Source organism: Schistocerca piceifrons, chromosome 9 (genome assembly GCF_021461385.2).
Source record: "Schistocerca piceifrons isolate TAMUIC-IGC-003096 chromosome 9, iqSchPice1.1, whole genome shotgun sequence".
In the NCBI taxonomy this organism is placed as follows: domain Eukaryota; kingdom Metazoa; phylum Arthropoda; class Insecta; order Orthoptera; family Acrididae; genus Schistocerca; species Schistocerca piceifrons.
In genome coordinates, this window is record NC_060146.1 from 168,100,939 (window position 1) to 168,127,260 (window position 26,322).

The 26,322-nt window shown below is 45.1% G+C and overlaps 1 non-coding gene across 1 annotated transcript; it reads left to right on the forward strand.

Annotated features, from left to right (window-relative positions):
• Window positions 1-11,075: 11,075 nt before the first annotated feature.
• On the forward strand, window positions 11,076-11,150 carry Trnas-cga. Its single transcript has one exon. It is a non-coding gene; the product is annotated as a tRNA-Ser (tRNA).
• Window positions 11,151-26,322: the final 15,172 nt, after the last annotated feature.

The window sequence follows — 26,322 nt, forward strand, 5'->3', positions numbered from 1 at the left end:
AAGAGTACGAGGGAGTGGAGATCTCTCTCCCGAACAGCACGTTGCAAGGCATCCCAGATATGCTCAATAACGTTCACACCAGGGGAGTCTGGAGGCCAGCGGAAGTGTTTTAACTCAGAAGAGCGTTCCTTGAGCCACTCTGTAGCAATTCTGGACGTGGGGTGTCGCATTGTCCTGCTGGAATTGTCCAAGTCCGTCGCAATGCACAATGGACATGAATGGATGAAAAATGCACAATGGACATGAATGGATGCAGATGATCAGACAGGCTGCTTAGTGGTGTCACCTGTCGGAGTCGTGTCTACTTGTATGAACGATCCCATATCACTCCAACTGCATACACACCACACCAGTACAGATTCTCCACCAGCTTGAATAGTCCTCTTCTGACATGCAGGGTCTCTGGATTCGTAAGGTTGTCTCCATACCCGCACACGTCCATTAACTCGATACAATTTTAAACGACTCTCGTCCGACCATGCAACATGTTTCCAGCCGTCAACGGTCCAGTGTGGTGCCGACGGGCCCGGGCGAGGCGTAAAGCTTTGTGTCGTGCGGTCATCAAGGTTACACGAGTGGGCCTCCGACTCCGAAAGCCCATATGGATGATGTTGCGTTGGATGGTTCCCACGCTGACACTTGTTGATGGCCCAAGCAGTAAAATCTGTAGCAATTTGCAGAAGGCTAAAGGCCGAAATACTAAATATCTTTTTCCAAAGCTGTTTCACAGAGGAAGACTGCCCTGTAGTTCCTTCTCTAAATTGTCGCACCATGACAAAATGGTAGATATCGAAGTAGATGACAGAGGGATAGAAAAACAATTAAAATCGCTCAAAAGAGGAAAGGCCGCTGGACCTGATGGGATACCAGTTCGATTTTACACAGAGTACGCGAAGGAACTTTCCCCCTGTTCTTGCAGTGGTGTACCGTAGGTCTCTAGAAGAGCGTAGCGCTCCAAAGGATTGGAAAAGGGTAGAGGTCATCCCCATTTTCAAGAAGGGACGTCGAACAGATGTGCAGAACTATAGAGCTACATCTCTAACCTCAATCAGTTGTAGAATTTTGGGACACGTCTTATGTTCGAGTATAATGACTTTTCTGGAGACTAGAAATCAACTCTGTAGGAATCAGCATGGGTTTCGAAAAAAGACGATCGTGTGAAACCCAGCTCGCACTATTCGTCCACGAGACTCAGAGGGCCATAGACACGGGTTCCCAGGTAGATGCTATCTTCCTTGACTTCCGCAAGGCGTTTGGTACAGTTCCCCACAGTCGTTCAGTGAACAAAGTAAGAGTATACGGACTATCAGACCAATTGTGTGATTGGATTGAAGAGTTCCTAGATAACAGAACGCAGCATGTCATTTTCATTGGAGAGAAGTCTTCCGAAGTAAGAGTGATTTCAGGTGTGCCGCAGAGAAATGTCGTAGGACCGTTGCTATTCACAATATATATAAATGGCATTGTGGATAACATCGGAAGTTCACTGAGGCTATTTGCGGATGATGCTGTAGTGTATCGAGAAGTTATAACAATGAAAAATTGTACTGAAATGCAGGAGGATCTGCAGCGAATTGACGCATGGTGCCGGGAATGGCAATTGAATCTCAGTGTAGACAAGTGTAATGTGCTGCGAATACATAGAAAGAAAGGTCCTTTATCATTTAGCTACAATATAGCAGGTCAGCAACTGGAAGCAGTTAATTCCATAAATTATCTGGGAGTAGGCATTAGGAGAGATTTAAAATGGACTGACCATATAAAATCAATCGTCGGTAAGGCAAATGCAAGACTGAGATTCATTGGAAGAATCCTAAGGAAATGCAGTCCGAAAAAAAGGAAGTAGGTTACAGTACACTTGTTCGCCCACTGCTTGCATACCGCTCACCGGTGTGGGATCCATACCAGACAGGGATGATAGAAGATCCAACGGAGAGCAGCGCGCTTCGTTGCAGGATCATTTAGTAATCGCGAAAGCGTTACGGAGATGATAGATAAACTCCAGTGGAAGACTCTGTAAGAGAGACGCTCGGTAGCTCGGTACGGGCTTTTGTTGAAGTTTCGAGAACATACCTTCATCGAGGAGTCAAGCAGTATATTGCTCTTTCCTACGTATATCTCGCGAACAGACCATGAGGATAAAATCAGAGAGATTAGAGCCCACACAGACGCATACCGACAATATTTCTTTCCACGAACAATATGGGACTGGAATTGAAGGGAGAACCGATAGAGGTACTGAAGGTACCCTCCGCCACACACCGTCAGGTGGCTTCCGGAGTATGGATGTAGATGTAGATTGCACTTTTGTCACGTCAAACGATTCTCTTCAGTCGTCGTTGGCCCCGTTCTTTCAGGATGTTTTTCCGGCCGCCGCAACGATGTCGTAGATTTGATGTTTTACCAGATTCCTGATATTCACGGTACACTGTTGAAATGATCATAAGGGAAAATCCCCACTTCATCGCTAGCCCGGAGATGCTGTGTCTCATCGCGCGTACGCCGAATATAACACCACGTTCAAACTCACTTACATCTTGATAATCTGCCATTGTAGCAGCAGTAATCGATCTAACAACTGCGCCAGACACTCGCTGTCTTATATAGGCGTTGAACCAATAACAGCGAAGAACGCTCTCAATGCCACAAGCAGAATTTCGGAGTCACCATTCCGGATTTCGTCGTTTATAGTTGAATGCCATATTTGGTAGGTTTTATATTATACCTGTAAATGTTAAGACAAAAAGGGGTTACTGACACTAGTTGCGTGTGGTTATTGATTTAAGTCGAAGGGGAAGTTGAAAATTAGTTCAAAATGTTTCAAATGGATCTGAGCACTATGTTATTTAACTTCTGAGGTCATCAGTCCCCTAGAACATAGAACTACGTAAACCTAACCAACCTAAGGATATCACACACATCCATGCCCGAGGCAGGATTCGAACCTGCGACCGTAGCGGTCGCGCGGTTGCAGAATGTAGCGCCTAGAACCGCTCGGCCACTCCGGCTGGCTGACAATTTGTGCCTGGCCGGTATTTCTGCTTACTAAGCACATGCTGTGACAACTTTTTTAAAATTATTGTTTAAAGGATCTTACCTTCCTGGCACCCAAAGGGAGGGGTGGGAGCAAAGTGGACAGGGACTGCAACCCGAGACCTGGCCATTATGTCCCGTTCCCTCCACCCAAGAAAGAAGGAAAGTACAGGGAATGTAGAGTAGAGGTACAAAAAATATTAGTCATTTATTTATTTATTAATTTAATAGTTATTAATATCACCGAGAATACCAGGACACCGGAGTCGAGAGGAGGAGGGAGTGGCAAGTTGGCAGACTCGGTGAGACCACCGACGCACAGTTTTGCGGAGAAAAACGTTCTAATGAAGAGACAATAACCGGTTCTAGGAGTAGAGGAGGCGTGGATCAACTCCTCACTGCAGTAACTACCCAACTGCATGGTGTGTTAAAAAAGACACTGCAACGGAAACTGGAGAAAAATTGTCTGTATTTGGGATAGCGGGCAACAGCACAACGGAGTTCACTGAAGAAGTGCCCGAAATCAAGGACATTTTTTTCGCTGTCAACAAACAAGTAGTGAACTCCGTGTCCACAAATCGACTTCACAACGTTCGTCTTCGCTTGAAATGGCTCTGAGCACTATAGGACTTAACATCTGAGGTCATCAGTCCCCTAGAACTTAGAACTACTTTAACCTAACTAACTTAAGGACATCACACACATCCATGCCCGAGGCAGGATTCGAACCTGCGACCGTAGCAAGAGCGCGGTTCAAGGACGGCATCGAAAAGCATGTTGATAATATAAAATGATTCACTCTGTGTATATTTGTCAAATATGCTTAAATATCAAAGTAGTTTATTTTCAAAATACACTCCTGGAAATGGAAAAAAGAACACATTGACACCGGTGTGTCAGACCCACCATACTTGCTCCGGACACTGCGAGAGGGCTATACAAGCAATGATCACACGCACGGCACAGCGAACACACCAGGAACCGCGGTGTTGGCCGTCGAATGGCGCTAGCTGCGCAGCATTTGTGCACCGCCGCCGTCAGTGTCAGCCAGTTTGCCGTGGCATACGGAGCTCCATCGCAGTCTTTAACACTGGTAGCATGCCGCGACAGCGTGGACGTGAACCGTATGTGCAGTTGACGGACTTTGAGCGAGGGCGTATAGTGGGCATGCGGGAGGCCGGGTGGAAGTACCGCCGAATTGCTCAACACGTGGGGCGTGAGGTCACCACAGCACATCGATGTTGTCGCCAGTGGTCGGCGGAAGGTGCACGTGCCCGTCGACCTGGGACCGGACCGCAGCGACGCACGGATGCACGCCAAGACCGTAAGATCCTACGCAGTGCCGTAGGGGACCGCACCGCCACTTCCCAGCAAATTAGGGACACTGTTGCTCCTGGGGTATCGGCGAGGACCATTCGCAACCGTCTCCATGAAGCTGGGCTACGGTCCCGCACACCGTTAGGCCGTCTCCCGCTCATGCCCCAACATCGTGCAGCCCGCCTCCAGTGGTGTCGCGACAGGCGTGAATGGAGGGACGAATGGAGACGTGTCGTCTTCAGCGATGAGAGTCGCTTCTGCCTTGGTGCCAATGATGGTCGTATGCGTGTTTGGCGCCGTGCAGGTGAGCGCCACAATCAGGACTGCATACGACCGAGGCACACAGGGCCAACACCCGGCATCATGGTGTGGGGAGCGATCTCCTACACTGGCCGTACACCACTGGTGATCGTCGAGGGGACTCTGAATAGTGCACGGTACATCCAAACCGTCATCGAACCCATCGTTCTACCATTCCTAGACCGGCAAGGGAACTTGCTGTTCCAACAGGACAATGCACGTCCGCATGTATCCCGTGCCACCCAACGTGCTCTAGAAGGTGTAAGTCAACTACCCTGGCCAGCAAGATCTCCGGATCTGTCCCCATTGAGCATGTTTGGGACTGGATGAAGCGTCGTCTCACGCGGTCTGCACGTCCAGCACGAACGCTGGTCCAACTGAGGCGCCAGGTGGAAATGGCATGGCAAGCCGTTCCACAGGACTACATCCAGCATCTCTACGATCGTCTCCATGGGAGAATAGCAGCCTGCATTGCTGCGAAAGGTGGATATACACTGTACTAGTGCCGACATTGTGCATGCTCTGTTGCCTGTGTCTATGTGCCTGTGGTTCTGTCAGTGTGATCATGTGATGTATCTGACCCCAGGAATGTGTCAATAAAGTTTCGCGTCCTGGGACAATGAATTCACGGTGTTCTTATTTCAATTTCCAGGAGTGTATTTAATGCACCATACTCCGCAAGCCATCTGACGGTGTGTGGCGGACGGTACCTTGAATACCTCTAGCGGTTCTCCCTTCTATTCCAGTCTCGTATTGTTCATGGAAAGAAGGATTGTCGGTATGCTTCTGTGTGGGCTCTAATCTCTCTGATTTTATCCTCATGGTCTCTTCGCGAGATATACGTAGGAGGGAGCAATATACTGCTTGGCTCTTCGATGAAGTTATGTTCTCGAAACTTCAACAAAAGCCCGTACCGAGCTACTGAGCATCTCTCCTGCAGAGTCTTCCACTGGAGTTTATCTATCATCTCCGTAGCGCTTTCGCGATTACTAAATGATCCTGTAACGAAGCGCGGTGCTCTCCGTTGGATCTTCTCTATCTCTTCTATCAACCCTATCTGGTACGGATCCCACACTGCTAAGCAGTATTCAAGTAGTGGGCGAACAAGCGTACTTTAACATACTTCCTTTTTTTCGGATTGCATTTCCTTAGGATTCTTCCAACGAATCTCAGTCTGGCATCTGCTTTACCGACGATCAACTTTATATGATCATTCCATTTTAAATCACTCCTAATGCGTACTCCCAGATAATTTATGGAATTAACTGCTTCCAGTTGCTGACCTGCTATTTTGTAGCTAAATGATAAGGGATCTATCTTTCTATGTATTCGCAGCACATTACCCTTGTCTACATTGAGATTCAATTGCCATTCCCTGCACCATGCGTCAATTCGCTGCAGATCCTTCTGCATTTCAGTACAATTTTCCATTGTTGCAAGCTCTCGATATACCACAGCATCATCCGCAAAAAGCCTCAGTGAACTTCCGGTGTTATCCACAAGGTCATTTATATATATTGTGAATAGCAATGGCCCTACGACACTCCACTGCGGCACACCTGAAATCACCCTTACTTCGGAAGACTTCTCTCCATTGAGAATGACATGCTGCGTTCTGTTATCTATGAACTCTTCAATCCGATCACATAATTGGTCTGATAGTCCATATGCTCTTACTTTGTTCATTAGACGATTGTGGGAAACTGTATCGAACGCCTTGCGGAAATCAAGAAACAAGGCATCTACCTGGGAACCCGTGTCTATGGCCCTCTGAGTCTCGTGGACGAATAGCGCGAGCTGTGTTTCACACGACCGTCTTTTTCGAAACCCATGCTGATTCCTACAGAGTAGATTTCTAGTCTCCAGAAAAGTCATTAACAACCGAACAACGCAATGACGTTACATTACGACAATGTCCGCCCAATGAACATGTCTTTGAGTTTATCTTCTATATTCTGCTTAGTTAAATTATTGCTAATTACAATTTATTCAGGTATTTAACGAAAACATCTAACAAAAAATCAAATAAAAATAACCCAACGTAAAAGATCCATTATAACGTGACCGCCTGGTACCGGTTGTACAGCGCTCCAAATGAACCAGTGTGCTGTGGGGAAGGTGAGCCAAAGGTTGCGTTTCATTGGCAGGACACTTAGAAGATGCAACAAGACCACTAAGAGACCGCTTACACTACACTCGTTCGTCCTCTGTTAGAATACTGCTGCGCGGTGTGGGATCCTTACCAGGTGGGATTGACGGAGGACATCGAAAGGGCGTTAAAAAGGGCAGCTCGTTTTGTATTATCACGTAATAGGGGAGAGAGTGTGGCAGATATGATACGCGAGATGGGATGGAAGTCATTAAAGCAAAGACGTTTTTCGTCGCGGCGAGATCTATTTACGAAATTGCATTCACCAACTTTCTCTTCCGAATGCGAAAATATTTTGTTGAGCCCAGCCTACATAGGTAGGAATGATCATCAAAATAAAATAAGAGAAATCAGAGCTCGAACAGAAAGGTTTAGGTGTTCGTTTTTCCCGCGCGTTGTTCGGGAGTGGAATGGTAGGGAGATAGTATGATTGTGGTTTGATGAACCCTCTGCCAAGCACTTGAATGTGAACTGCAGAGTAATCAAGTAGATGTAGATGCTGTTTGCCGGGGCAGGGAGGGGGGGGGGGGGGCGGTTGCTAATACCTGGCCATGCGTGCTTGTAAAGTACCCTCAGCCATTGGTACGCTCAATAGTTTGCGGACTCCGTATGTAACTGTGGTGGATGCGAGCGATCAGGAAGGCTGTGGTAACACCGAACAAGACCGAATCGAGGGATAGCAGCCTCGCGCTACCGCCGACCTTCCCTTGAACTTACGTTCGCTATTTCTGGAAGGACTTCAGGTGAACGGCAATAGCCACGTCATCTGGGTGACGCCATTAAAAGCTGCAGCATCATCGGCAGGCCCGGTGGTACAGGTCGCGCTGCAGTGACGCACGAGCTCAGACGGGGCCTCCTCGGCTAGGCCAGCGCGTAGCGGGGCGAAGTGCATTCTCGCCGTCGCCTAGCGCTGAATCACCGTGGGCTGACGGGAACTGGAGAACAAAGCCGCCGGCAGCCGGCCTCACAAGGAGACGGCACGGCCGTGGGGTCGGGGATTTGTCCGAAATTTTGTGTGGTGAAAGAGGACCCCTAACACCTCACGTGGTTAAAATATTAGGACGCACTACCAGGAAAATACCGGGAAAAATCGAACCAAAGTTTCCTAGGTGCCTTATGAGTATACAATGTTAGTCAATTGCCGAGCCGCCGTCCGGAGTAGAATAACATTTACACAGGATGTGCGCCGCACGGCTGCCATGAATTATGCACGATTACTACAGGCAATACGCACAGAAGTTCGCCGGAACTTACTTCGACGGATGGACCTCCAACAGCGTATGGAATACCTCAGCCTTCACGTGGCGACTAAGATGATCCACATGGCCCAGGTCCTACCGATATCGACAGCGATGGCACACAGACTGCAAGCAGCGTTTGGATATTACCTTACCGCCGGACACCTATTCAAAGTCCGCTACGAAACACTCACCCTCCCTCCGCTTGGTGGCGGACGGGGACTTATAAATGAACGAGCGAGGGCTACAGCGTTATACTTGTGCACAATGATGAAATTGTGGACCCGCAAAGATGCTTCCCTTACGGGACGTCTGTTAGAGGAATTGCTGCCTGCGTCTCTTCTGCCACCTGTCACGGTTGCGCACATTAAACCCTCACTCTCGCACCTCTCGGCATTTATTCTTGAGTATAGTTACGTGCACCCAGACCTTCCCAACACTCGCACTCCCAAGGCGACAGACGTTTACAGACTGCTGCTAAGGTCCATCCCTCGCAATGTGATTGAGAGGAAGAGCTCTACGACCGTATGGCCTGCAGTGTGGAGAGCGGTCCAGAAGCCGTTCCTCCCCACGCGGGTACAAGCCGCGTGGTACCAGTTGGTGAACGGGAAGGTTGTAACTCGACAAAGGCTGCACGCTATTGGGATGACGGATTCCCCCCTTTGCCCACGTTGCCACCTCGTGGATACTGACGAACACCGCTTAACATGTGGATCGGCGTTAGAGGTATGGCTGCTATTGCGGAAGATCCTCGCCTGCTACCTCCGTATCGCGCCTCCCACAATTGAGCCACGGCTCCTGCTTTGTCCAGAGGATACTTATTTCCCACCTGCGAAGACTCACGCTCTCACATGGTTTAAAGGCATGTCCATATACTACCTCTTTCGAGATGATGAAAAGATGGTGCTTGATTACTGGCAATTTCTGCAGGACAGTCATAGCGCACTTGAGTGTACACCCCGATACCGACAACTCTTTGGGAACTATTTGCGCAGTGTCTTCGATAATTCCCCTCACAGTTGGGGAGTACCGGGCAGAGGATGACAGCCTTCATGGGGCTCCACACGCTGCGAAATGTTGTACCAATTTGGAACATGGAATCTGTACGCAGATGAGCCATGCACATGGAATGGCGTGCGGGATTTGGTTACATTTTTCTTTCTTTGTCATCTATCATCACACTATTAGTTTCAAATTCTATTTCATAGTTTAGAAGGAACTCTCGTTCTGTTGTTGCTACGGATGTACATTCTAATTTTGTTTGTCGTAACTGAAAGACGCCTTTTTCCGTATATATATAAAAAAAAGGTTGGCAGAGGAAATAATTTACAATTAAAAAAATTAAAAAAAAACAAAAAATAAATAAAAAAGTTGGTAGAGCACTTGCCCGGCAAAGGCTAAGGTAAAAAAAAAATTCTTGGTCTGGCAAAAAAAAAAAAAAAAAAAAAAAAAAAAAAAAGTAGATGGTTAGAACGCGGACTCTTATGCCAGAGGTCTCGGGTTCGATTCCTCCTCTGGCACTTTTTTTTTCTTCTATTTCATTTTCTTTTGTTATTCCACCAATTATTCAGAAAGTTTCCCAAAGCTAAATTATCTTTATCAAATTAGTTACATTATTGAATAAAAATTATTTTCTTTTTGTCCAACAACACAATTCATGGCGGTGGGTTTTCCATTTTTCATTGTAAAGTATATGAGGAGGAACACTGGCTTTTTAATCAGAATAACAAAGTCGATTGGAAACATTGAATTTTTATACATAAAATAATTATAAACCAGAACATTGCATCGCGAGAGATTTCTTCCGAAGATGTCGATGCAATTAAATTATTTTCCATCAACAGCTTTTCATGATACACCACTGCGTCCTTCAATCTTAATTTTGATAGATCACTATGAATGGATTCTTCAGGAATTTCTTCTCCTATTCCAGACGAGCCAGCAACTTCTTCAGTCGACATGGTTTAACCTCGGATCGGAATAACACGTTGAAATTTGAAACAGGCACGTCTGTTCACGACGAAATCGAAAAACAAACTGCCATTTACTTCTCACGGCTCGCGCACAGTGCTATGCGCAGATGACCGTTATAATCCCAAGGGCACCCTTACAAAGCCCCTTTAAACCTTGAAACCCCATAAAACCAAATAGAACAACGAGCACGTATATTTTTCAGTGAATGAAAAATTTTACGTTCTTGAGCTAAAATAATGTTTTAAAAATAATGTAGGTTTGAGAAACTTTTTGAATAATTGGTGGAATAACAAAAGAAAATGCAACAGAAGGAAAAAAAGTGCCAGAGGAGGAATCGAACCCGAGACATCCGGCGTAACAGTCCGAGCCCTAACCATCTACTCCGGACGGCGGCTCGGCAATTGACTAACATTGTACACTCATAAGGCACCTAAGAAACTTTTGCTCGATTTTTCCCGGTATTTTCCTCGTAGTGCGTCCTAAAATTTTAACCACGTGAGGTGTTAGGGGTCCTCTTTCACCACACAAAATTTCGGACACATCCCCGACCCCACGGCCGTGCCGTCTCCTTGCCAGCTATTTCCGCATGTGCGGACACGGAGCGCGAATGCCAAAGGGGTGGGCATTCAGATGAGCTGGGCAGAGTCCTTGCAGCCGACGTACGCCGCCTTGTAAATGAATTGGCTGCACACTATCTGATGAAAACCATCCAGACTGCACTATGCAATGCGGAACTGGCCACGAGATGTGACGAGAGAAGGATCTGCCAGTGTAAATGGAGTCTGGGGTTGTGCGTTGTCAGCAGAGAAGCAGTCACAGCAGAAACTGTCGGCGAGGAGAGCTCATGACTTCAGAATGAGATTTTCACTCTACAGCGGAGTGTGCGCTGATACGAAACTTCCTGGCAGATTAAAACTGTGTGTCGGGCCGAGACTCGAACTCGGGACCTTTGCCTTTCGCGGGCAAGTGCTCTACCAAGGTTCACAGGAGAGCTTCTGTAAAGTTTGGAAGGTACGAGACGAGGTACTGGCAGAAGTACAGCTGTGAGGACGGGGCGTGGGTCATGCTTGGGTAGCTCAGTTGGTAGAGCACTTGCCCGCGAAAGGCAAAGGTCCCGAGTTCGAGTCTCGGCCCGGCACACAGTTTTAATCTGCCAGGAACTTTCAGGTCTCAGTGACTTCGTACGTGGACTATCCACTGAATGTCACCCGAGCAGCATATCCATCAGCGACATCTCTACCCTTATAAAGCTGTTCAGGTCAACTGACAGTTGCCGGCCGGAATGGCCGAGCGGTTCTAGGCGCTTCAGTCCGGAACCGCGCGACCGCTATGGTCGCAGGTTCGAATCCTGCCTCGGGCAAGGATGCGTGTGATGTCCTTAGGTTGGACAGGTTTAAGTACAGGGTGGCGCACGAAATGTGTTACCAATTGTTTCTTTCACAATTTACGACACACATTAGATATCTCGCTGGGATCTCTGCAGCAGTACCAGCAGAGCTTGGAAAAACAAATGAGTTACGAAATGACGTTTAATTCAGGATACTGACGCTAGGAGACTAGTAAGCAGCAATGGCTGACAATGGAAGACTGACGACACAGCAATGATCGGCAATTCTGTTACTTTTTCATGAAACGGAAAGCCTTGTTGTGACTCAGAGGCGTTTTCGACAACAGTTTAACACACGATGGGTCCCTTGCAAGAAGACCATCCACAGGTTGTACGATAAATTTGTACAGAAAGGAACAGTATTGGAAGCGAAGCGACCTCGGCCTAAGCCCGTTTGTTCGCCGGAGAATATTGAAGCGGTACGAGTTGCTGTACAGAGAAGTCCCGGGAAATCGTGTAGAAAGGCAGCAGTGCAACTGGGATTATCAAGACGCTCCGTTCAACGCATTCTTAAAAGTGACCTCCAAATGCACCCATACAAGATGACCTGTGCACAGAAGCTCACTGAAGAACACAAGCAGCAGAGACTACTGTTGCTCAGTGGGTGGAGGACAGGGAAGAAACTCTCAACAACGTTTGGTTTTCAGACGAGACGCATTTTTATTTAGACGGTGTGGTTAACAAACAAATGTACGCTTTATGAACGACAACATTGTGCTCCGAGGATTACAGCGTGGGCAGCAATTTCCAGTCACGAACTTATTGGACCCTTTTTCTTTGAAGAAACTGTGAACAGCGAGCGTTATTTGAGCATGCTTCGCAATAGCTTCATTCCACAGCTTTTTGCTGCTGCCTTGCCCTTCAACCCGCAGTGGTTGATGCAAGATGGAGCAAGGCCACACACAACTGCAAACACTGTCTTGGAGTTTTTACACGAGCATTTCGACATGCGGATCATTTCACTCAGGTTTCCAGGTCGCTGCAATGACGGACAAAATTGGCCCCCCAATAGTCCAGACCTCAATCCATGTGACTTTTTTCTTTGGGGGTACTTAAAGGAAAAAATTTTCCTGAAATGTCCACGTGATTTAATGGAGCTTAGAAGACGTATTCTTCAAGCTTGCAGTGAAATTACGGAAGACATGTGCCGTAGGGTAACCACTAACTCCAGTGTTCGTTTGAAGGAAGTTAGGAAATGAAATGGTGGACATATTGAGCATGTGCTGAGTTAGAACAAATCTCCATGGACGGCTCTTCATTGTAGTATATGTTCCTTTCAGATTGTATTGACAATAAAGTTTATATTCAAAAACAAAATGGTAACACATTACGTGCGCCACCCTGTAGTTCTAAGCTCTAGGGCACTGATGATCTCAGATGTCTCAGATGTTAAGTCCCATAGTTCTCAGAAGCATTTTTTTTCGACTGACAGTTATCTGACTGAGGAAGTGGAAATGCAAAGGAACAACTACAGTGAAATCGAGACGATGGAGACCTCATGCACTGATGGAGGGGCACCATCGAGCATTGCTGAGGATGACTGTAAAAATGGCATTGAATCAGTGAAGTGAATACCCCGAGAGTCCCGAAGTGCCACCAGGAGTCCACCTAGCACAGTGGCACGAGGACCGAGTCCTGGAGAGCCCCATCTGACCACATGTGTCACCACACCACAGCTTGTACCACTGTGCCTGCTGCTGATGCTGCAACTTTTAATGGCGTCACCCAGATGATGTGGCGATTGCCATTCACCTGAAGCCCTTCCAGAAATATGGAGCATAAGTTCAAGGACAGGTCGACATTAGAATGAAGGTCTTATCTCTCAATGCTCGTCTCCACACATACATATGCAGACCGCAAACTAGTATACAGACCAATGGCAAAGGGTACTTTACAAGCACACAAGGCAAGATGTTAATCATCCTCTCCCTTGCCGAAAAGCAACGCACTGGTTGATTTGGACCTTTGTAGAACCGGTACCAGGTGCTCACATGACCTTCCGCCTGTGAGTTGAGTCACGTCAGTAAAGTGGAGTGTATGCAATAAAGTTCATCGATCTGGAGAATGGCAGAAAGGAGCTACCGTGTCTCTACACATTTGTGAATGAACGTAGCAGATTTGTTACAGTGTCAGTGTGTACTGTCCAGTGCATCTACAAGGAGCCATGTACCAGCCACTGGCATGTAACTATGGGCAACCGCAGACATTTATCTCACACGGTGCAAAGTTCTCAAGTTGCCATTCTTATGCAACTGAGTCAAAGAATTAAAGCACATGTCATGCCGGAAGAATTCAAATGGTTCAAATGGCTCTGAGCACTATGGGACTTAACTTCTGAGGTCATCAGTCTCCTAGAACTTAGAACTACTTAAACCTAAGTAAACTAAGGACATGACACACAACCATGCCCGAGGCAGGATTCGAACCTGCGACCGTAGCGGTCACGCGGTTCCGGACTGAACCGCCTAGAACCGCTCGGCCACCCCAACCGCCCAGAGGAATTCCTTTTGACAAGAAGTAAACTCACTACACTGCCTGTATGCTAAACGATTGATGGTTGTACATGCAACATATTTTTAAAACAAACCACTTTGATACTTAAAAAGTAAGCAATTTCATAAATGTACTCGAAGTACATAATTTTATGGGCTGAGTGGAGGTGGAGGGGGGGAGGGTAGTGGTCGAGCAGCTCCTTGTAAGCCACACGTATGATATAGTCGATGCTGAGTGCCGCTTGAGCTGGAGTGAAGAGCGACACTACTCGACAGTGGATGAGTGGAAACACATGTTTTAGAGTGATGAACCATGCTATCCCCTTTAGCAATCCGATGGAAGTGTTTGGGTTTGGTGAATGACTGCAGAACATTATTTGCCATTATGTGGATTGCCAACCGTGAAGTATGGAGGAAGTGATGTTACAGTATGGAGATGTTTTCCTTGGTTAGGGTGTCTACCCCTCAGCGCACTACAGAAAATGCCAGAAGTGGAAGGATGTATACAGACTTCACAGCATTATGTACTGCATACGGCAGATGAACGGTTCGGAGATGTTGACTGCTCACATCACCATGACAGTGCACCATGCCAGGAAGCAGCGTCTGTCAGACAATGGTCTGTGGACAATAACACTCCTGAAATGGGCTGTCCTGCCCAGAGTCACAACCTGAACCCAATGGAACAGCTTCGATATGAGTTAGAAAGTTGACTTTGGGCCAGATCCCAGCGTCCACCATTCTCCGGTTCTGGCTCTTGGGGAAGAATAGGCTACCATTTCTCGACAGACATTCTGACACCTTACTGAACGTGTCCCTAGCAGGGTTCAAGCTGTCATAAACGTAAAGGTGGACACACCACTTATATCGACATATGGTAAGAGGTGTCTGGATATTTTTGATGAGGTAGTGTATGATATGGAGTAAAGTTGCCTTTGCATAGGTCATATTTATCGATACCATATGGTCAAAACAGTGTTGCCATCAACATTGCAACAATGTGGGTACAATAATTCTGTATGGCCTCGCTACAATGTTGACTGAGCATGTAGTTGCTGATAATTTCACAGCTACAGCCGGTGTTGTCCATCAAGAGTGGAGAATAATTCAGAAGACTGGGCCATACCTACCTCTGTTGCGTCTGTGAACGCTTCCCCCTTACTTTTTGCCCTGCTTTCTCTTTCTCAACGCTACAGTGCCAACTCACATGAAACTATATTATTTCGCTTCAGTTCGAAAGTTGGCACGTATATGTAGAACCTCTCGATTTGTTTGTTGTCTGCAGGAATGTAGACGTGGCACCTGAGACAACTACGAATTCCATAAATTTTATATGTGCATCGACGGACAGAGATATAGAAAACAAAAGGCAATATAGAATACAAAGAAATATATAGAGAAATTGGAGGAAGACGACTCTCTTTACCAGACATCACAAGTCTTGAGGCAATCAGATGCAGGGGCCAGAAGATGAACTGCATTACATTTGCTGATGACATGGTAGTGCCTACAGATAAAACAATATCTCTTCTAAGAACACTGTCCACATTTGAAGTAGGATTTCAAGGGCATTGAAAGAAAATCAACACAAAGCAAACTAAGGTGATGAGAGATCATGATGGACAAGATATGGAAACTGAAAGAACAGAAGCTTAAATGGAATGAGCAGCAGAGGGCAGAAATTAAGGGAAATGTTAACTGATAAGTAGATGAAGGAGTAAGAGATAATATCAAGATTTGCAACGGCAAAGTAATCTTTCCAGAAAAAGAAACGCTTATTGTGCAGTAAAATGGAGTTGGAGGTAAGGAAAAGGTTGGTTAAATACGTCATGTGTAACATTTCTCTGTACGGCTGTGAAAGCTGAACACTGAAGAAAAAAGAAAGAGACAAAACTGAAGCAAGTGAGATGTGGACTTGCAGAATGGCTGATGTGAAGAAGGATTACATACTGGAATGAGTAAAGAAACCAAAGAATTCTTTTAAAGAAAGGATAGGAAACTGGGTGGGATACTTTTCTGAAATTATTTGTATACTAGAAGAAAGTGCTCTATTGTTGGAGTCAACATAAAAATACGCAGTTTTCTTCCACTGCATGTTTTCAACTCAACAATATAGGGTTTTAGGGGTAGAGGTGCAAACATTTCTACTGATGACTGAGGACAGTATTATGTACAACGTTACATCAGTATTTACTTCATTTACAGACCATTAACAATGAAAATTTTATTTTTGTATGGGTCCACAGCATCAACATGTTTTGAGAATGAAAGCATGGTCCAAGGTGGCTGCAATCTTTTTATTATCTACGAGAGATAGGGCAGTTTCAACTTTCGGTCCTTTTCAAACACTTATCTTAAGCTTACAGCTTCATTTTACATTATCATATAGGCCTATTGCTGATACATGTGGACAGAAGTAAGATGTATTCCCGTCCACACGTACCAGCAATATACACTGACCAAAATTAAAGCAACAAAAGGGAACTTTGCGCGGCTGCGTTTATTTTGTCACAACATGGTGTAAATAGGTGATAGTAAAGTAGAAGCAATGTAAACAATACAGATTGAAACAACTGCAACGTGCATAACGGTACACTAATATGTTCTTCCTTTTTCTCAACTTAACGAATCTGAACACACACTCCGACAACTGGTTAATGTGCTCAGCATGGAGTGTGACCACCTCTGGCAGCAATACAGGCCTGACAACGACGGGGCATGCTCTGAATGACGTCATTACTCTCATGTTGAGGCAATAACGCCCATTCTTCCTGCAGAGCTGCTCGTAGTCTTGGGAAATGGTTGGTGGATGCTGACGTGTTCAAATGGCTGAGCACTATTGGACTTAACATCTGAGCTCATCAGTCCCCTAGAACTTAGAACTACGTAAACTAACCTAAGGACATCACACACATCCATGCCCGAGGCAGGATTCGAACCTGCGACCGCAGTAGTCGCGCGGCTCCAGACTGTAGCGCCTAGAACCGCTCGGCCACTCTGGCCGGCCCCAGACATGCTCTATGGGATTCAACTCGGGAGAGCATGTTGATGGTGCGACCTATTCTTGAGTACTGCTCGAGTGTTTTGGATCCCTACCAGGTCGGATTAAAGGAAGACATCGAAGCAGTTCGAACATCACGTAAGTGTAACGGAGGTGCTTCGGGAACTCAAAAGGGAATCCCTGGAGGGGAAGAGGACGTTCTTTCCGTGAAACAATGTTGAGGAAATTTGGACAATCGGCATTTGAAGCTGACTGCGAAACGATTCTACTGCCGCTAGCATACATTGCGCGTAAAGACTACGAAGATGAGATACGAGAAATTAGGGCTCATACGGAGACGCATTGATAGTCGTTTTCCCCTCGCTCTGTTTGCGAATGGAACAGGAACGGAAATATATATGAAGATGGTATCTGTTCTTTCGAACATATCCAAAAGAACAGATACCATCTTCATATAGTTAAGGCTAACCGGCCATTGACCTTCTTCTTCTGTGCTGGATGCACACGCATTGCCCGAACTCTTACGGTACTCGGTAAGATTGTCTGCCGCTAGTAATGAGTGTAATGGGCAGGGTCACTACGAATGTAGTGTGTGAGCATTAAGTTGGGAATGTGGGTCTCACGGGGAGCGTGCAAGGGATAAGTGCCTGCAGTCGCACTATCCTCTGTGCCCTCGGTGGCTGATATGGATAGAGTGTATGTCATGCAAGCAGGAGATCCCAGGCTCGAGTCCCGGTCGGGGCACACATTTTCAACTTCCCCGTTGACTTATATTAACGCCAGTGTGCAGCTAAGGGTATTCATTTCATTGTAATTTCATTCTAACAATCTGCATGCTCACTGATGGTATCTGTTCTTTCGGACATGGCCGAAAGATACCATCTTCATATATATGTAGTTAAGGCTCACCGGCCATTTGACCATCTTCTTCTGTGTGACTGCACAAACAGTGCCCGAACTCTCACGGGAATCGGCGGTAATGCCGCAAGTAATGAGAATGATGGGCAGGCGCACTATGAATATAGTGCTGGACAAAAAGTTGCGAATGTGGGTCTCACGGGAGGCGTGCCAGAGATAAGTCCCTGCAGTCGCACTATCCTCTGTGCCCTTAGTGGCTCAGATGGATAGAGCGTCTGCCATGTAAGCAGGAAATCCCAGGGTCGAATGCTGGTCGGGGCACACATTTTCAACTGTCCCCGTTGACTTATATCAACGCCTGTATGCAGGTAAGGGTATCCATTTCACTGAAATTTCAAGGAAAGGAAATGACAAGTAGTGGTACAAGGTGCCCTCCGCCACGCACCGTACGGTGGCTTGCTGAATATCTATGAAGATGTAGGTCTTTCTTTCTCTTTCTTTCTTGGGGCCTGTGTGCCGCTCCAACGCGGGGTCGGCTCTGTTATGACGGATTTGGCAGTGTTAATTGCAGAGGGTGGCCAGATGCCCTTCCTGCTGCCACCCTGAACCTCCCCCCCCCCCCCCCCCCCCCCGCCCAGCACGGAAGTAGTGTACCCCAGCTGTCTGCGTCTAGTGTAAGTCATGAAATCATGAAATAGTACGAACGTTTGCAAATGTCGGTGAGACGTGTAACTAAGGCGGAACTTGGGGACCAGCCCGGTATTCACCTAGATGGATGTGGAAAACCGCCTAAAAACCACATCCAGGCTGGCCAGCATACCGGCTCTCGTCGTTAATCCGCCGGGCGGATTCGATCCGGGGCCGGCGCGCCTACCCGAATTCAGGAAGCAGCGCATTAGCGCTCTCGGTTCCCCTGGCGGGTTATCTATGAAGATGTAGATATACCTTCAAAAATTGCTCCAAAAATCTTCTCCATCAATAAAGAGAATGAATCAGCTTTATAAACATGTTTTCATCTCCATTCCAGGCAGTTCCTCCCTGACTCACATAAAACAGATCTCATTCTCTGGCAAATTCAACTGCTCGCTACGATGCCTCAAATGAGAATGCCGCAGCGCTAAACAGCTGACAGACTAGAAGTGAATCAGAGATAAAATTAAACACAGAGCCAAGGATGCTATTCACTACTCGCGCAGTGCGCTCATTCATCTTTGCCCAAGGACAGTAAAGGTGAATTAGTTACCGCCATGGAGGTAAGAATAGAGGGAGATGCCGTGACGTCACAGCTGTGAAGCTATGTGAAGCCGAGGGTAGCCATCTCAATCCGACCAAAACATTGCTGCTGTAAGCTTGTGTGCATAGGCTTGTCGCTCGCTTTTGGAAGGATTTTGCGCTATTATGGTGACTTGTGTGGTGTTCGGATGTACGAATCGTTCTGATTGTGATGCGAAATCAAAGGGAATAACATTCCATGTGTAAGTTGTCGCGTTAAGTGTGATTTTACAACTTCATTGTGAATGAACGTGTGCTACATCGGTAATTGTACTATAACGTGTTTTTCTCCTGTATGATTTTAGATTTCCTAAAAATGAAAGTCGGAAAGCTCTGTGGGAGAATGCCGTGACGAGGAAGAATTGGCGTGCGTCTAAATGGAGCACTATATGTTCTCAGCATTTCCGAGAAGAGGGCATAGACCGAACTTCCCTTTCAACAGTAAGGCTCCGAGAAAATGCTGTACCATCAGTTTTCCCTACACACCCAAAACATTTGCAAAAGGTGTGTTAATTCAAAGAATTAAATTCTTAGTTTTCAAGTTCACGTTTCAGTATAATACGTACGTATCGTCGATAATCGAAGTGTTGAGTAACTCACTTTGTCTTCATCATGTACCAAATTAAAAGCTAACACTACATTGACTGGCGTAAAGTATAGGCCTAAACAGGACACTGTGTAGATTTGCCATTCTATGTACCGTATTTCAGTAAATATTGGTGGTAATGAACAGTGTTTCCCAGTAGTGTAACGTAACTGAAATGTCCCAGTACGTATTACAAACAAGATGTATTTATGGGGCTTTGGAGGGAGGGTATAGCTAACTTAGTTTTCAGTTTCTATTATTTAGTTTGTGATACACGTTTATTACTGAATTAACAAAATTGTATCGTTTACATTGAAGGCTAGCTATTCGTAATATTACATTAAAAACTATTTTTAATCAGAAGAAACGCGGAATTTCGCCTTTACGAGATTTTATTTTGAACAAAAAGTTTGAAACAACCAATCTGATGACGTTACATGCGTATATGGTGCAATTAGCGACTGTAATACACGCCGCGCTATAGCACACTGGCAATGTTTTGGTCAGAGTGTCATGGCAGCGAGCCACGCCCCCATGGCTTCAAAACGTAGTACGGCTGGGATACGTAGCGCCATCTCCCCTTATTCTTACCTCCATGGTTACCGCAGCAGAAAACATATGAAAACAACTGACGTCATTCGCACACTCGCGACGTGGTTGGCTGCCGATCTACGCGCAGGTACGAAAGGCGCACTCACTTCGAGCGGTCAGTCTCGACCAGAAAATGGCTCGTGTAGGCTGTGCTATACAGACGAAGCTATTCGCCATGTGCGGTCTGCCATCTGACGGAGCGGCAGCGGTGCATCGCACACCGTGAAGCACGGCTGTCCAGGATTAGCAGTCGCGGGCAGCGAGGCGAGGTGCAGAGGGCGGCGCGGGCTATGAAGCTGTCATCGCAGCAGCCGCTTGCCAGGGAATGCCGTATTTCTGGCCGCCCTGTCGACTGGTGTCTATCCCACTGACATTCGGCTTCACATCGGACGTGTGAGGTACCCACGTGATTCAGCTGAGCTGTTGCTCTGCGGGCATTCTGAAACTACTCCCTGCACCATATGACACAGCATTTACATACACCAGAAGACGCAACGCACAAGTTGCGAAACCGGTTGTGTGAGTCTGTAACTGACCTGAATAAATACAGCTACGGTGGACTACTGGACTTTTCATTCAATTTTATATTTGATAATTTTAACACCAGTATTAAAAAACTGTTTGCTGTATGAACTGTCGGTCAATCAAGTATCGTAATTCTGTTTTCATCGAAACAAAGTTTGAAAAGTCCGTCGCAGAAGGATGCATAGTCCCTTTTCATTGCTATATTAATTACAGAGATCTCGCAGACTTGTTTATCAAATATTAGGACACGTGAATAACATGGAAGAGCGTTTTAATGTGATGAGGAACATTGGATTATTACAAAAAGAACAAGTCATAAAAATCATTGACCTCAAAAATGGTTCAAATGGCTGTGAGCACTATGGGACTTAACTTCTGAGGTAATCAGTCCCCTAGAACTTAGAACTACTTAAACCTAACTAACCTAAGGACATCACACACATCCATGCCCGAGGCAGGATTCGAACCTGCGACCGTAGCGGTCGCTAGGTTCCAGACTGTAGCGCCTAGAACCGCTCGGCCACTCAGGCCGGCGTTGACGTCAAAAGGAGCTTATGATTTTATCCACAGATCTTCACTGATGAAGATACGAATTTCGGTCTCACCTACATCTATATCTACGTGATTACTCTGCTATTCACAATTAAGTGTCTGTCAGAGGTTTCAATGAACCACCTTCAATCTGTCTCCCTACCGTTACACTCTCGAACGGTACGCGGGAAAAACGACTTCTAAAATTTTTCTGTGCGAGCCCTGATTTCTGTTATTTTATCGTGATGATCATTTCTCCCTATGTAGGTGGGTGCCAACAGAATCTTTTCTCAATCGGAGGAGAAAACTGGTGATTGAAATTTCGTCAGAAGATCCCATCACAACGATAAACGCCTTTGTTTTAATGATTACCACTTCAATTCACGTATCATGTCCGTGACACTATCTCCCCTGTTTCACGATAATACAAGACGAGCTGCCCTTTTTTGTACTTTTTCGATGTCATCCGTCAGTCCCACACCGCACAGCAATACTCCAGAATAGGGTGGATAAGCGTGGTGTAAGCAGTCTCTTTAATAGACCTGTTGCACCTTCTAAGTGTTCTGCCAAGGATTCGTAGTCTTTGGTTTACTCTACCCGCAATATTATCTATATGATTGTTCCAGTTCAGGTTATTTGTAATTGTAATCCCTAAGTATTTAGCTGAATTTACAGCCTTCAGATTTGAGTGACTTATCGCGTAATCGAAATTTAGCTGATTTTTTTTTGGTACTCACTTCACACTTTTCTTTATTCAGGGTCAATTGCCACTTTTCGCACCACACAGATATCTAAATCATTTTGCAAATCTTTCTGATCGTCTGATGACTTTATAAGACGGTAAATGACAGCGTCATCTGCAAACAATCTAAGACGGCTACTCAGATTGTCTCCTATGTCGTTAATATAGATCAGGAACAATAGAGGGCCTATAACACTTCCTTGGAGAACGCCGGATATTACTTCTGTTTTACTCGATGACTTTCTGTCTATTACTACGAACTGTGACTTTTCTGACAGGAAATCACTCCATCTCAAATTAATAAAAACTTAAAACTTAGCTCTAATAAACAGGAAATCTAAAATAAAGTTCACAGGAGAAATATTTGAGCCATTTACGACTAAAATAGGGTTAAGACAGGGAGATGGTTTATCGCCATTAGTCTTCAACTGCGCACTCGAGTATGCAACGGAATGGTACAAGGAAAATCCTAAAAATTTACGAATCGGAACAAATAAATATCAATGGCTCAAATGGCTCTGAGCACTATGGGACTCAACTGCTGAGGTCATTAGTCCCCTAGAACTTAGAACTAGTTAAACCTAACTAACCTAAGGACATCACAAACATCCATGCCCGAGGCAGGATTCGAACCTGCGACCGCAGCGGTCTTGCGGTTCCAGACTGCAGCGCCTTTAACCGCACGGCCACTTCGGCCGGCTCAATAAATATCAAATAAACTGAAATTACTTGGGATTCGCAGATGACTTGGTGTTACTAGCTAAAAACATTCAAGAAGCTAGAAATCTAATAACAAGCCTATAAAATATAACACAAAAGATAAGACACCAGATATCATTCGAAAAGACTGAGGTAATGGTAGCAGATCCACTAGTAATCAACAAAATAATAATAAACAACATGAAAGTAAAAATAGTGAATACCAGAGAGAAATTTAACACACAACTTGGACGGGAAACCTGCACGGCAAGTAAGAACTAACAAATTGATAAAAGTTCAAAAATTAACATGGTCTATATATAATAAAATTGTCTGTCAATCAAAACTAAATTAAAGCATTACAAGGCGGTGATTCTAGCAGAGGTGACATACGGACGTGAAACATTTTTCAAATTCACCCAGAAATACAGAATCGACAAAATCTGGAAAGTAGAGAGAAGAATAGCTACAACATGCGTAAATATGAAATATCAAAAACATTGCGGAGGATGCTACGTGAAGTGGTGTACACTGAACTGGAGCTCGTTACAGATACTATTTGGAAAGAAAGGATCTCTTTTTTTGGTCACATTATGAGGACTGCAGAATCCAGATTGCCAATAAAAATCATACCGAAACTTTGCAACATGAAACAACAAGTAGGATAAGTCAAAGAAATAAGGGAGGATGTGAAAGAGCTAGAATTAACCCTAGGCGATTTGCGAAACAAAATAGAAAATTTAAACAAACTGAAAAACATAAAAATAAGATTTAAACTAAAAGCAGACAAGTGACAAGCAATAAAAAGGATATTTACAGATGAGGAACCACAAAAGTATCAGAGCGAATGAAAAATTACTGGGCAATATGGAAAGAGAAACTATTGAAGAAGATGACCTGAAAATGATTTACTGAAGCGGTCCAATGAGGCCGTAAAAGGAGAAGAAGAAACAACAATGGCTCACAGCATTATTGCAAAAAAACTCGGGATGGTGAAATGAACAGGTCTGTGCAAAACGAGGAAGCCTTGGAATCGAATGCGGATAAGGCTGAACAGCAAGCATTAGCAAATATACAGAGAACAGAAAGTCAGTAGCAAGTGATTGTGTAAATACCAAACTGATAAATTTCGCTTCAGTAGGATTAATAAGCAGGGTTGCTTAGATTTCTGAATCTTTGCTGGATAAAGAAGGAAACATCAAAATAATCGACTACATCGCTCGTAAAACCAATATTCCGGAACGGAGGCAGATCAAACGCCGAAAATTATAGAGATACATCGTTACTGACCTTGGCGACTAAGATGTATGCTAGAATAGTAACCGGAAGACTCAAGTCCATAGTGGAGGGCTTTCTGTCTCATGAACAAAATTAAAGTCACAGGAGGAGGAACGCATTATAAAGAAACACAAGGAATACAATAAAGAAATACACGTTTCTCGTTTACATTATGTAAAGAACTTTGATAAACTAAACAAACAATTGATAAGGACAATAGCCGGCCTTAGTGGCCGAGCGGTTCTAGGCGCTCTAGTCCGGAACCCCGCTGCTCCGACGGTCGCAGGTTCGAATCCTGCCTCGGGCATGGATGTGTCTGATGTCCATAGGTTAGTTAGGTTTAAGTAGTTCTAAGTTTAGGGCACTGATGACCTCAGATGTTAAGTCCAATGGTGCTCAGAGCCATTTGAACAAGGGCAATATTAAGAAGAAGCGACATATCAACATATATTACACATGTAAGGAGGAGATTTGTGATGACACGGGAACAAAAATAATTCGGAGGAGTGGCGAAAGAACAGAAGATAGTAATTTAGGAGATCGACAAGCTTATAGTCTTATGCCATTTTTATTTACATTTGCGAAATTGTGCGCCTATGGAAAATGAAAGTACAGAATTACACATACAATTTCAATCAACATGATTGTAAGGGTATTTCACAATTCATGTTACACACTTCTAGACGTTGTAGAGGGGACTTAGTAGATCAGGTTTTACACAGGAACCCGTGTGCAGAAACGTCATCCAACGACGCTCCAGGACGCCTAAGTTATAGGCGCCGGCGACTGTAAATGTATGTATACAGAGTGTGTTTCCGTGATGATGGAGTGTGTTTCTAGGATGATGGAGAAGAGCAAGTGTACCAATGTAAATAAGAGTCTCTCTATCGGAAACGAACGAGTCGAAAGTTATAAGCCAAAAACATTCAGATACATCTGACAGTGGAATACATGTACCGGTACTGTTGTTGCCAAGATTTTAGGATAGGCAACTTTTGGAGGTCGTAATGTGTACCAAATCAAGGAAAAAATGTCCAGTAAACATGGGTTCTAAAACGCATACCTTAAGAGCTATGACCACTTGTTCATCTTCGCTACTGTGAAACACGTCTCCTGTGTTCAACAAGTGTTCATAGTTCTTTAGGAATGCATTTTAGAGCCCATGTTTACTAGACATTTTTTCCTTAGTTTGGTCCATACTAGCACCTCTGCAAGTTGTCTAGCCTACAATCTTAGCAACAACAGTACCAGTACAGTATTCCACTGTAATAGGTATCAGAACGGTTTTCACCTGTGACTTTCGACTCATTCGTTTCCGATATAGGAACCCTTACCTTAAACTGATACACTTATCCTTCTCAATCATCCTAGAAAGTTTGTAACATCATCATGGAATCACCCCCTTGTATACATACATTTATAGGCACCGACGCCTATAACTCTGACATTCTGCAGCGTCGGTGGATGACGTTCCCGGAGATGTGTTCCTGTGTAAAAGCTGATCTACTAACTCGCCTCTACAACCTCTAGAAGTATGCTTTCAAACAGTAGCATTAATGCGGTGGAGTTTACAGGTTCCTCACACGGTACACCCACTGCACACATATGTTATGCTCTGACCCGCCCATCGATGACGATAAAAGTGAGACATAAGAAATGCTAAATATCTCAAGCAAATGTAGCCTACAAGTTGCAGGTAGTACCTGCAGTAGTCCAGAAATTGCTTCATTACTCGCTTCGGTACAGAAAAATGAATTAATTGACACCACGACACACCAGTAACTAAATAAGGGCTACTTCAGTGCTATACATCTACATCTACATGGATACTCTGCAAATCACAAACAAGTGCCTGGCAGAGAGTTCATCGAACCACCTTCACAATTCTCTATTATTCCAGTCTCGTATAGCGCGCGGAAAGAATGAACACCTGTATCATTCCGTATGAGCTCTGATTTCCCTTGTTTTATCTTGCTGATTGTTCCTCCCTACGTAGGTCTGCGTCAAAAAAATATTTTCTCACTCGCAGGAGAAAGTTGGTGACTGGAATTTCGTGAGAAGATTCCGTCGCAACGAAAAACGCCTTTCTTTTAATGATGTCCAGCCCAAATCCTCTATCATTTCTGTGACACTCTCTCCCATATTTCGCGATAATACAAAACGTGCTGCCTTCCTTTGAACTTTTTCGATGTACTCCGTCAGTCCTACCTGGTAAGGATCCTACACTGCGCAGCAGTATTCTAAAAGAGGACGGACAAGCGTAGTGTAGGCAGTCTACTTAGTAGGTCTGTTACATTTTCTAAGTGCCCTGCCAGTAAAACGCAGTTTTTGGTTAGCCTTCTACACAAC